Consider the following 12,608-nt stretch of genomic DNA (forward strand, 5'->3'; position numbering starts at 1 on the left):
ATAAGATAAGATAAGATAAGATAAGATAAGACAAGACAAGACAAGACAAGACAGGATCAGATAAGTCAAAGTCAACTTTATTGTCAATTCTGCCATATGTACAGGTCAGGACATAGACATGATTACAATTTTCTCTGATCCCCGGTGTAAATATATAAGTAGACAGAATAAGTACGCAACATAGTAAGTACTCAAAACATAGTACAAAGTACAACATAGTATTCATTCACACATGATGGATAGGATGAAGAAGCGTAGAGCAAATCAGAATAGTGCAAAAATAAGATATGCTTATATAAGATAAGAAAATCCTTTATTAGTCCCACTATGGGGAAATTTACCTTTAGCAAAAGTGCTCAGTGACAATATATGCTCATTAAAATGAATGAAGTACAATAAAAACACAGTAGAAAGTAGTGTGTACAATGTAAACATAATATATAGAGTGTAAAGGTTTTTCACATGTGATAGTGACATTGCACAGATAGTTTAAAGAGAAGAGGAGTCCTGCACACTTTCCTGTACTTGCAGAAAAACTTTAACTTTTTGTTTCGGGCCTGTGGCCCTTCCTCTGATGAAGGCAAACGAAAACCTGTTTACCTGATGAAGTTAAAAATCATCAGGTAAACCAACGCTGTTTTTCTCCTCCGCACATATATACTGTATTTTTAAGATGTGCATTGGCTTCACGGTGTTGTTCTACGGATGGTTTAAACACATTTTAGTGCAGTTACATAGTTCTAATGAAAACCTGAGTGAGACGTATTGGGTGCATGTGGTCGGTAGCAGTTCGACACATGTTTTTCATAATTGGCGAATATGTGATGACCACGTTCCCTCTCATTTGCACATTGTCTGTCTCATCTTGTGTCACTGTGTGTATATCTGCATGTTGTGAAACAGTTTTAACCTGAGCTTCACACTGTCTGTCAATGGAAGTCCCATCTGAGGACGATCCAACACAAAGATTGTGATTATTCAGTTTTGACAAAACACAATAATAACAATAATAATACTCATAATACATTTTATTTGTATTGCACTTTTAACAATGCTCTTACATATCAGATACATCATCATAGAAGACCAATAAATTTAGGGCATTATGTTTATACTTTTTATTACCAGGGCTGCAACTGTTATTATTTTCATTATTGATAATTTCCCAACAAACCAAATGTTTTCCCAATATATATATGTCGTATTTACTTCTTAGTCTCTTTTCCCGTCGTCCTTAGTCTCTGTCTCTTTTCCGTCGAGTTTTCATGAGACTTGAAGCATAGCATCATGAATAGTGAATGGTTTTTTTAACTGACTTTATTTATGTCCTTTTTGTCCTTCATCACTGCAAGGTGAGAGGACAAAATTCTCCTTATGATAATGATTTTGTGAATATGGATGATGTGCTAATTCTTACTCGGCTGTTCATGTATGAAACATCTAAATGACCCAGTTATCAGGTATAAAAAACTCTTTATCAAGCTAATAGATAGATATGTAATATTTCTGTAATGGGTAAAAGAACATAAATCTGTCATGTGACAAACCTTGTCTGGGACCATGTCAGACGCCATCATCCATTAAAAGGAGCTGATTGAGAAAATCGTTTTTTAGAGCTTTCAAAACAAGAATTCAATGTGTTGCCAGAACTGTTCATCCCGGTGAGAATCAGCCCACCAGCCACTTAGCTCTCAATGTGCTGTTTGTCTGGTCTGTCAGAGTTCACCTCACCCTCAGGTTACGTTTCCCTCCCGCCCCCTGAGAGTCAGCGAGCTGACACCCACCCACATCTACCTGAGGGTTGGTTACATAACAAGCAAAAGAGAAACAAGGCTCCTCACAAGGTCCTTCCTTTGTGTAAGACTGGAGGGAAAAGTGCATCAATACTCTACTGCTGCCACTGAGACCTGAACAAGGATAAGCTCTAAGAAAAGAGATGGAAGACAATTCTCTTACAAATCACTGAATTCACCAGGTTTAAAATGTGACCAAACATTGTATTTACTTGTTGTAAAAAATACCAAGTGATATTACTGTTCATGTGTGAGTTACATTAAATCAAGCTAATTTCAAATCAACTTTGTTTAAATGCTACAGACGTACTCTACATGTGCTGACATGGCATGTTGCACAGTTACTATCTGATTTGTCGTCACCACTGTCATCGGCCACATTTGGTCCAAACTGCAAAGCACAGCAACTTTCCACTCACCTGTCAGTCCTGCACTTTGTCTTCATGCAGCAGCATCTCACAGCCCTGTGCCATGTCACTCCGATTTGTGTCACGCCACCTCCCCGGGTCTATGACAGGTTTCTGTGGGCGCCAAGCCTTGACAATGTTTGAGTAAAATGTTTGTGACGCACATCTGAATATTTTAAGCATGCCAGTATATGTGCTGGGTTCATAACTGAATAAGGTACTATTAGTAAGGTGACAAATATATCACATATACAGTATATGATGTACAGTGGGGGGGGGACAGTATGTGACTCTGTTTAGATTCTTCTCGTGTCACCCTGGTTATGCTTGTGCTGTCACTGCAAAAATAAATGGAAAGAATGGAGTGGCCTTTCTGTTAGTGTTTGTTATTCCATACTGTATATCTAACCTAAGAGTGTATATAGTGTGGCATATAGAGCGTATAAAATGGTATATGTCATGTAGAGCATATACAGTATGGTATATGCTACTTAGAGCGTATATAGTACATTTAATTTAGAACATATCTACAGTTTGATAAATGTCATTTACAGCATTTAGGGCAGAAATATGACATGCTTTATAATCAATTATATTGTTTGGACTTTACTAATGTTTTCTCATGTTTTGTATTTACTTTTTTTTTTTTTTTCCTAAGATTCACCAAATAAGCATACAACGCTGTCCTAAATATTTGTATTTGTAAACTTACCTTTTCTAAATATTTGAAAAGAGTTTTATCAGAGGTCTCTGCAGTACCCAAAGTTCACCATAAGATGGCAGCAAAGCACCAGTGGATGACAAGGCTGACAGAACTAGTTCTGGATTCTGGAGCTTCACAGCAAAACAAGTCCAGCATTTATAAAAATGATAATAATATTATAATGAAATGAACACAATTCATTGAAATACAGCTTAATAACAATATAAAAATAGTACCTGCTATTTAGGCTACAGAGGTTTGAAAAGAAGTTAAAAAATGACTGAATGTTGTTTGGCCACTTGTTCCACTCGACTGGAAGAATCTGTCTGAAGACATTATTCTTTCCTGTGTTCTTACTTTTATGTAACTGCTTGTTTGAATGAACTTTGCTTTTAGCTGTTAACGTTTCATTGCGTTATTAAATTCCAGCGACCCTTATGTAATAGTCTGTTTCTCGGATTCTTATGACTGGGACATATTTCACTTTTTGCATCATTTTTTGTTTATTTGTTTATTTTGTTTTCATTACTGCGCTATAGCGCCTTATGTGAATGTGGACCAACACCGATGAACATGGATACATATACAGGAATACAGATTTTTGTCATTTGTTTTTGTAAATATTTGAAAGTAAACCAATTTTAAATAGTACATAGTTTGTGTGAATACGTTTTTATACAACGTGTAAAAGTTGTATTAATTGTGCTGTAATGTTGTCCTGTTGTTTTGGCTGCAGCATATCTGGTTGATGGCTTTTCTCTGCTCCTTAATGCTCCTCGTCACTCACACTAACATGTTGGCAGCAGCCTGACAAATGTATAATGAGATAAATATACAGAGGCAGACACACTTCCAACCCCCTTCAGCCACCACGCCGGGAAATCAAGTGTCCCTTAATAAACAGAGGATAAGACAGAATAAATATTAAATATGTCTGATAAGCTTAAAGGATCAGTGCCTGCTGGTGAATGCGGGTCTGCTGTGAATTTAATAATTTGATGCAGGAAAAGTCATGAAAAGAAAACAGCTGGTGTTGTTTTAAAACAAAAACTCTTCATCTTACACTGTCCCAGATGACTTTGCTATTATGAATAATCCAATTTATTCAGTTTCTATTCATCATTTCAGTGAAATAATTTATTTATATTATTCCAAAATATTAATATGGTTTTATTGTACCGTTTAGCTATCATTTTGTAAGCGTGCTGCATATATAAACTAAATGAATGTCATATGTTTCTGTGTTATTCAAAACTCCTGGTTTAATAAACTGAGGATGATAAGAAAAATATCCCTGGAGGACAAAGGAGCAGCCATTAATCTTTAGAGTATGTTCCTATTTGTTTTGGTGCAATATTATATCATTGCATTGGGAACCACTCATATTAATGAAATGTCATTTGTATACTCAGAATAATAAGCCCCACCAGGGAGCTACTTTATATTCCTAAATTCTGTGTTTTGTTCTTTTTCCCTGTTTTTCCCCTTTGCTGTTTATTTTTGTTGTTTTATTTCCTTAATCCTCAGGCGGTGTATTGGTCAGATCTTCTGTAAAAGGCAGCGAGAGTGACGGCTCATTACAGACAACAAGGAGCAACCAAAAAGCTAAATGAGATTGAAGTAAGCTGATTTCAGATTTAAACTGAGCAACTCAAATTTGTTTCTCTTCTATGAGGCAGCAGCTCGTTTCATGAAAAAACAAAACCATCTGCCCTCCACATATCAGTTGGGTTATATACTGTTCCATCACTGTTTTGAAAGAGTCAAAATACGTGAGGGATTAAAATCGTCAGTGGTGACGTGTGTTTGGTCCAAAGAAAACAAGTTGGTCAATGTAAAGCAGCATCAAAAAGGTCATTCCCACCCTGAAGCCACCAGTCCAATCGAACCCGGAAGATGTGTATTTTGCAAAATCCATGAGCCAATCACAAATGGAGCAGGAAAGGTTCGAAATAAATCTCCAGGATTTTAGACGTTCGGTTGTGTATCTGTGGCAGCGTTTGTGCGACTTGTTGTCATAGCTGATGTTTTCTGTTGTTGTATCAGCATCGAGGGATTAGTTTGTGCCGTAAAGCTTTTATAGTTGCCAGCTTTTATTTCCTTATCGATGATAAAGATATTAGAGATGTAAAAAAATATATAATAAATAAACAAACCATGTGTTCCAATTAGAGGAAAATGTAATTTGCTTATTCTCAAGTTTTATATTATTTGCCACAAAAGAAACAGAGGATGTATCTGGTGAGACAATTGACTGCTGGGAACATGTTGTTGGACAGAACGAAGCTCATTCGGCTTTAAACACTAACAGGATTGTTTTTAAGTTTGTTTTGCTTGACTTTAATCACTTTGACCAGAAAATATTTGTGACTTGGATTCTGAGTTCAGTCCAGGGTGAGGCTGCTGTAGTCGACTCTGGCTTCACTTGTTTTGACCTTTGAACTCAGTTCTTTTGGCTCGTTAGTAAATTCTCTTTCCAATCAAATCAATGATCTCTGGAAAGTAGGTAAATTCAAAACCTCCGTTGGAATTACCTGTACCAGGCTGGGTAGTTGAATGGAACTGTTTTATTATTAATATTATTAGTATTAGTAGTAGTAGTAGTATTTTTTGTATTATTATTAGTATTGTTTTTTTTCCCCAAATAGATATAGATAGATATCTATATAGATATAGATATAGAAATACATATTATACAAAAATGTATACAAAAAATCTATTGCCGCAAAACTTTATTCCAGAAACTTGAATTTGTAATTTGTTTCTTTTGTTCTATAAATTCACGCATTCAGATATATGAATGCATTTTTTATTACGTCCGAAAAAGAACTGCAGGCTGTAGAATTATATGTGAACATCATTTTACAAACTCAAAACCTTAATGAACTTAATTTGACATCGTATACTGCTTCCATAACAGTTTTACAGTCGTCATCCTTCTCCAATTTTCCAACTATCAAAACCACTTCAATCACTTCTTCATACAAATTCAAGGCAGCAACACAGTTTAGCTGCAACTTGTGTACACTAGGCGTTTAAATATGTAAAGCTTGAGCTTATATAATATACATACAGTATGTGGACTAAGCCTGTTTAAAACACTTGACCTCTCATGTGAGACAGTCGGAAGATTACCTTCAATCTGTGACCTCACTGATTTAATCAGTGGGATTAACAGTTTTCTAAAGACGTGCTCATAAACTTTGCAACTTTATGAAGTGATTTTATGTTGTTGTTTTTATTCTCTGGGTCATTCTCTTTTCATTCCACACAATATTTAACACCATGTATGTGTGTTGTCACCTTTTACAAAATTGTACAGTAATAAAAGTAGTAGGCAGACAGGTATTGCCGAAGAATAAAATGCAATACTTTACTCAGTTATGTACCAGAAATACACTACGTCAGGGAAAACAGATGCCAGGAAGTGTTCATTGCTAACACACTGTGCGTCATGACACTTACGTTACAACATAATATGTCATGTCAAAGTTTACGTCATTGCCAATCCAATAATGTGTAAATTCATCAGTGGTGGAGAAAGTACTCATATAGTTTACGTAAATACACAAAAATCGACGTAAGTAAAACTAAATTTACCACATCAGCTTTTTCGCTTAGCGCTTTGCTCTCGTTCAAGGAGGAAGGATCTATGGTTACCTTCCCATCTCGGTATTGGTAACTTTTAAAAATGGAATGTGAACATGTGGAGCAAAATATTGTAAAAATGTAGCGGAGTAGTAAGTTCAGATTTGCTGATATACAGTATGTCATAAAAGTGAAAAGTACTAGAAAATAAATCTACTTAAGTAAAGATTCATGAAACATGTACTTAAGTGCAGTAACAAAGTAAATGTACTTTGTTACATTCAATCAATGAATTACATTTTTATCCGAATCAAATAAACAAGTCCACTACGATAGCCTGGTTTCTCTTCCTGTGTTGTTTTGTCTCGGCCGTATTATTACCTATAAAACATCTGGGCTCTCTGAGAGCCGGGCATCAGGCCTACAGCAGCTCATTGTTTCACACTACATCAAAACCTGCCTCTTTTCTGTGCTGTTTGGAGTGATAAAGCAATCTCTCAACAAAACTAAGTGATGTCAGCGGGCCAGGAGGGAGAAAACAATTTGCGTAATGGAAAAATCAGAGCTAATCTTCTGCCGAACTCAGGAGCTTCGAGCGTAGATAAAGGGAGCGAGAGAGAGAGAGAGAGAGAGAGAGAGAGAGAGAGAGAAGGGGAACAGCGATGGATGAGCCTTTAAATCTGAGAGTCCAATGTGAGCTGGTGTGTCTCAGCCTGCACGTCCTTAAACCTTGTTGCCTCAAAGCAGTCGCTGAGACAATGCTTCGGTCTGCAACAATCCCTTATTATGGCATCACAGTAGTTTGCCTCTTTCTCCCCACCATCATACAGACACATTTCCAGGTGCATCATCTGACAAATGGCTGCATCTTTAGAGTGAGCATCACATTCTCTGTGTGTGAATTAGAGTAAGAGCAGAATGTTGACAGTGATCGAGAGTTTAGAAGAGTTTTTAATTGAAATTCCAGTAGTTTATAACCTTAGATTTTACAAAGGAAACAAAGGCTGAGGTCCCCAAGAAAGTTGATATTTTTATAAATAAACATTTAAATTTTACAATAAATTACAAATGTATCTATCTATAGGCCTTTATACTGTACATTAGTATGCATTGATCCTTTACAATGTTAAAACAGGTCACTGGTTTTCCATGTTGTGGCTGCTGGTGAAGTTTTTGAACTTAGTCATGTCAGAATGAACTCTTTCATAACAGACTATGAATATAAACCAATCAGCCTGAACTTTATAACCATTTACCTGTTTCAATGTTGACTGGTATGTTTTTCCTCTATTGGAACATCAAGATGTATGGGTATAGGTTGATGTTCTCCTGACAGCCAAGGGGTGGCAGTGTTGTTTATTCCTCTGTGGTGGGTATAGGTCAAGATGGACAGATGCATATAAGAGATCAGCATAAAGTTCACAACAATCTCGGTCGCATTAAAGTAAATGTAAAAACAATACTCACATTCCCACATATACACTGACATTTGCCTTAAAAATCCCTCCTTCCCTTGTGATTTCAATGTAAATGATCAGTCCACAGTTTCTGTTTTTTGTTTTGCAAAAGGATGTTCTAAGTGTGAGTTAAAAGTGGTATGAGGCTGCTGCAGTCTGCATTAGTCAACTAGAGTGGATGTACTATAATATTGAAGTTTATATATGAAAGTGGATTTCCGAATTCAATATTTCTCTCTTCAAGTGAAGCAGATCTGACCTTTGAAGAAAGTGTCGACAAAACAAATCTGATTTTTATTACATCAGATCTGGGCCTCTCTCATATGTGATCCTAGATGTGAAATACATCATATCAGGTCAGATTAGAATTCATGTTGGTTTCACCCTGAGCGCCTGTCGTCATCTTTCAGTGTCTGTACCTCAGAACCTCCAGATTAACAAGGAGGAGAGCAACAACAGCACCAGGGGTCTATGGAGAGACAAGGAAGTTCAAGATTTGTTGGACATTCTCATCCTGCTTAGGATTTTTGAGGATTGTACAAATTACATTATTATTATTGTTGTTATTATTGTACTTACCTGGCTGGTGTTTCAGTTTAATCTGTGCATGAGTGGCAGTTTAAGATGCATCAGCACAAAAAGATCAGATGTTACTAAAAGATTTGTCTCGACCATGAAGGTCTGCAACGTGAACAAAGCCAAGAGGAACCTTTGGAATAGAAAGACTTGTGAAACTATCCTTATATAATGTTGACACCTTATCTAGTTCATGTGCTTTCCATGCTAAGCCACTGGTCTAAAAATTAATCTAAGTTGTCATGAGTAGAAACATCTGCACTTGGTTCCGTTTTCAAATGAGGGAGAGAACCTGAAATTCACAAAATTGGCAGGGGGTCTCGGGACCCTCACCCAACTAGTGCCTATGTGTGTTAATGCACAAGTATTAGCGTCTGATTGACGTCTGATAAAATGATAATGGAAAAAGTTGTCATGATTTCCTGTCCATCAGATTGACTTCTTGATTTTAACTGCTATCTTTTAATGAGTGGCATCGCTTTTGACTTTGTATTTCTGTCACCACTTTGTCTTTTTATGAAGAAGGTCTACATCAACACTGTCCAAGGCTGACAGGACAGTAGTTACACATGTCACTATCTGCTGTCAACAATAGTTTCCATGGAGATGGTCCTTATCACTAAGTGCAACATTCCTCACCTTCACTAAGCTTCTTAATCTTGACATTTTCGCTTGTCCCATTATTGAGTTCTAGATTAAACTAATTTGGAAACGTATTAGTGATCATTTGAGCGATCCGTTGAGCGAGCGGGCAAGTTGCTGAGGACTGCATGTGGGGATGAGATCTCTCAAGTTATTGATTTGTGTTCACAGCTAATACCCAGCCCCTCCTCCTGTACTGAGCGTTATCTCCCATTAAGCCGCTGTACCCCCAAAGAAAGTTATTATCCAGTTGGGAGAAACAGAGAATCCACACTCAGGAGTGTAGAGCTGATCCGTTTCCCCTTCCAGAGGCAAAGGCAAACATTGAAGATCGACTGCTGGAGAACAGGGAAGGAGGCTTCGACTAAAAAACAAGCACTGCAGTGTGTGTGTGTGTGTGTGTGTGTGTGTGTGTGTGTCTGTGTGTTACTAAGCATTGTATAAGGACTGCAAGAGAGAAACCGGGGAATCTGTCTCTCCGTCCGTCTGTCTGTCTGTCTGGCGGTGTGATAATGCTGCGCCTTATGACGCTGCTTGCCTCTCTGTTGTGGCTCCTTGTTCTTGGCCTACTTTGGGAGAGGTGAATTGAGGGCAACTCGAGTCTGTGGGTAAGGGGATTAGGTCTCCAAACACGCTCCTCTCCAGTTTGGGATTTTGCCCCGATGCCAGACACTTAAAGTCTGCCAGGGATTAAGATAAAGAGAGAAGTAAGAGCGGCGTGCATTGTGGTGCGCGTGGGTAGAATGTTTTCAACAACAAAAAAGGAGGAGGAAGAGAGGGCGGGTGGTGGTTGATAAAAAAAAAAATAAGATGTATCGTGGTGATATGATCTAATACGCCAATGCAACATTTGCTGACCTATTTGCCTGCGGCTCGTGCCACGATGTCGGTCAGTATGTTTTTAGGGGATAAGACATAATAATGAAGAGGCTGTTCTTTTCATTTCCTTTGTATTAGTGGATGATCTCTTCTCAATTCAGTGATTTAATTAGGAAATGGCTCAAATCCTTCCTCAATATTGTAGCTCACACAGTTTCCTGATGTAGCAAACAAAAACTCTTTGCATCACATGGGTGCACGTTGTTGAGGAGCAAACCAAGAAGAACGATGACCCATCTGAAATCAAGGCCATCTTTGCCTCTATCCTGCTGACTGCCTGAATTTTCAGTGTTGTTATAAAACAGAACATCATCTGCGTAAAGTGACATTTGCTGAAAGTCCAAGATTTGCCTAAATACTGTGAAATCAATTTAGTATCTAGAGAACAGGTGAAATCAAGGATAAATGAAGCCACCGTTTAACAGGTATGTTGCACTGAAAACAAACACGCAAGTCACATGAATTATTTATGAGATTAAATGATAAGCAAATGAGATTGACAAATTAATGCCCCTGAACCTCTTATACTTGGCTTTCAGGAGTCTTCATAAGAGTCTTTTCCTTTGTCTTGACAGAGGGTGTGTTTGTATGGGGGGGGTGTCTGGAGGCTCCTCCTGGGCAAGAGGCCGCTGCTCCATCAGGCTCCTCCAAGAAAGTGGGTCATGAGTCTGAGACTGTGGGATTACCGACCATCAGGCAGGCGTGTGCCGGGCCACCTCTTATCCGCAATGTTTAGACCCCCCCCTCGCTCCCCCACTCGTCCCCTCAGCGGAAAAGAAAGGCAAAAAAACACCCGTCCTCCACCACCCAATGGGTACACAAACATCTTCAGCCATAGGGCTCTGTCTTAACGATCTAAGCGGATGGTGTAATCCACATGGTGCGAGTGCATTGAGGGCGTGTCCAATAAAAAAAAGTTGCTGCACCAGGCACTTGAGTCTTACTTTGGAATCGAGCAGACTATTTGTGTGTACATGCATTGTGAACCTGCCTATTTACATATATGCATATTACCATCTTGATGATCTCTGTAAACAGATTCTGCATGTGAACATGTAGAAATCTGGAGGTGTGTGACAAGATTTTGGGGCCAGAAACCTTCATGTTTCAATTTCTACCATGACCAATCACGTTTGGAGAGCACAAGAGGCAGATCACATTGAACCAAATGCATCGGCCTTAAGCATTTTAATATATCTGCACTTATAAGCAGATAGCTGTTAATTGAGATTAGCCTAAATGTTGTCTGATACAAAAAGTATCACTGTTTGTGTTCTGTGTGGAGAAATGTTCGACTCAGACCATGAACAGGGTGAACGATGAACAAAAGACGAGGTCTTGGCCCGGATATCCACTGTCTACACGGGAAGCCGCAAAATACTGGCCATTGCACCCAGAGGCTAAAATGTCGCCAGACGATAGCATATGGGGTCTGACATTGCTTTCTTGGTAACGCTGAAACCAGGTTTTTATGGGACAAAATCAAAATCTCTTTCAATGGCCTCAAGATAGCAACGCACTAACAATGAACCTAACCGCACATACATACTAACACCCCTCTGGGCCCTCAGAGGTATAAGCATTTGCTAATTAAATAGTATGGGCACTGGATGGTGAAGTGTCATTGGTCTAAAACTGGCACTCACATCTCCCTTGGAGACACCAATTAGTGCTGGTCATTCTCACAAACAGGAGAACAAACAAACCAAATGGAATGACTGAGGGAAGAGCACATCATGTTTCAACTTCTTAAGTCATGGAAAGGCATATTCACAACAGTGTCAGTGGAAAACTTACACAAATAGAAAAAAAAGTGTCAGCGCATCACCCGAGGGTGTGGGATCTGTACAGTGTTCCCAATGAATAATTTACAGAAACCCAGCCGGCTCAGCAATAATGAAATCTAATGGCGACACAATGATGAATGCAAGCTTTTAAACAGCTGACCCCCGTGATACTAATGGCAGGCCGGTTGTCTGGTAGGCTCTGACGTGGAGTATGATTAATCAGCAAATAAATTACTAATAAGAAATACATTCATTTTGCAGCGGCATGATTACATCCATCATCCGAGGTCACCGTTGCCATGTACAGTCGCTAATCAGTGTCGCTCTCTCTGCTTTCTGCGTGGTGATGGCAAAAGAAAGGGATACATCACCGGCAGAGAGCGGGGACTTTGAGAGGTGGTTACAAAGTAAATGTTGGGGAAAAAGGAAGATGGGAGGGGGAGTTGACGAATGCAAGAGAGTTCAGGACTTAGTTAAAATGAAACAGATTACAATAGTTTGTTGAGTTTCATGGTGTAGAGAGAGAACTCATCTGCTCATTTCATTGTTTTGGTTCAGGTTTGGTGGGGGGCTGGGGCAGGGGGTGGGGGGGATACTGTGTCTGGCTGGGAGAGAGAGAAAGAGAGAGAGAGAAAGAGAGATCAGGGATTTCAATTAAAGCTCATTACTATGGCCTCTTTAAAATGCAAAAAGTATTTGTTACATGTGTCTACATGCGTATACAAGGCAGCATGTTACAAGAGAGTTTCATTAATTACTTGGGTTGAGATTTTGCC

Source organism: Hippoglossus stenolepis, chromosome 18 (assembly GCF_022539355.2).
Source record: "Hippoglossus stenolepis isolate QCI-W04-F060 chromosome 18, HSTE1.2, whole genome shotgun sequence".
Classification (NCBI taxonomy): domain Eukaryota; kingdom Metazoa; phylum Chordata; class Actinopteri; order Pleuronectiformes; family Pleuronectidae; genus Hippoglossus; species Hippoglossus stenolepis.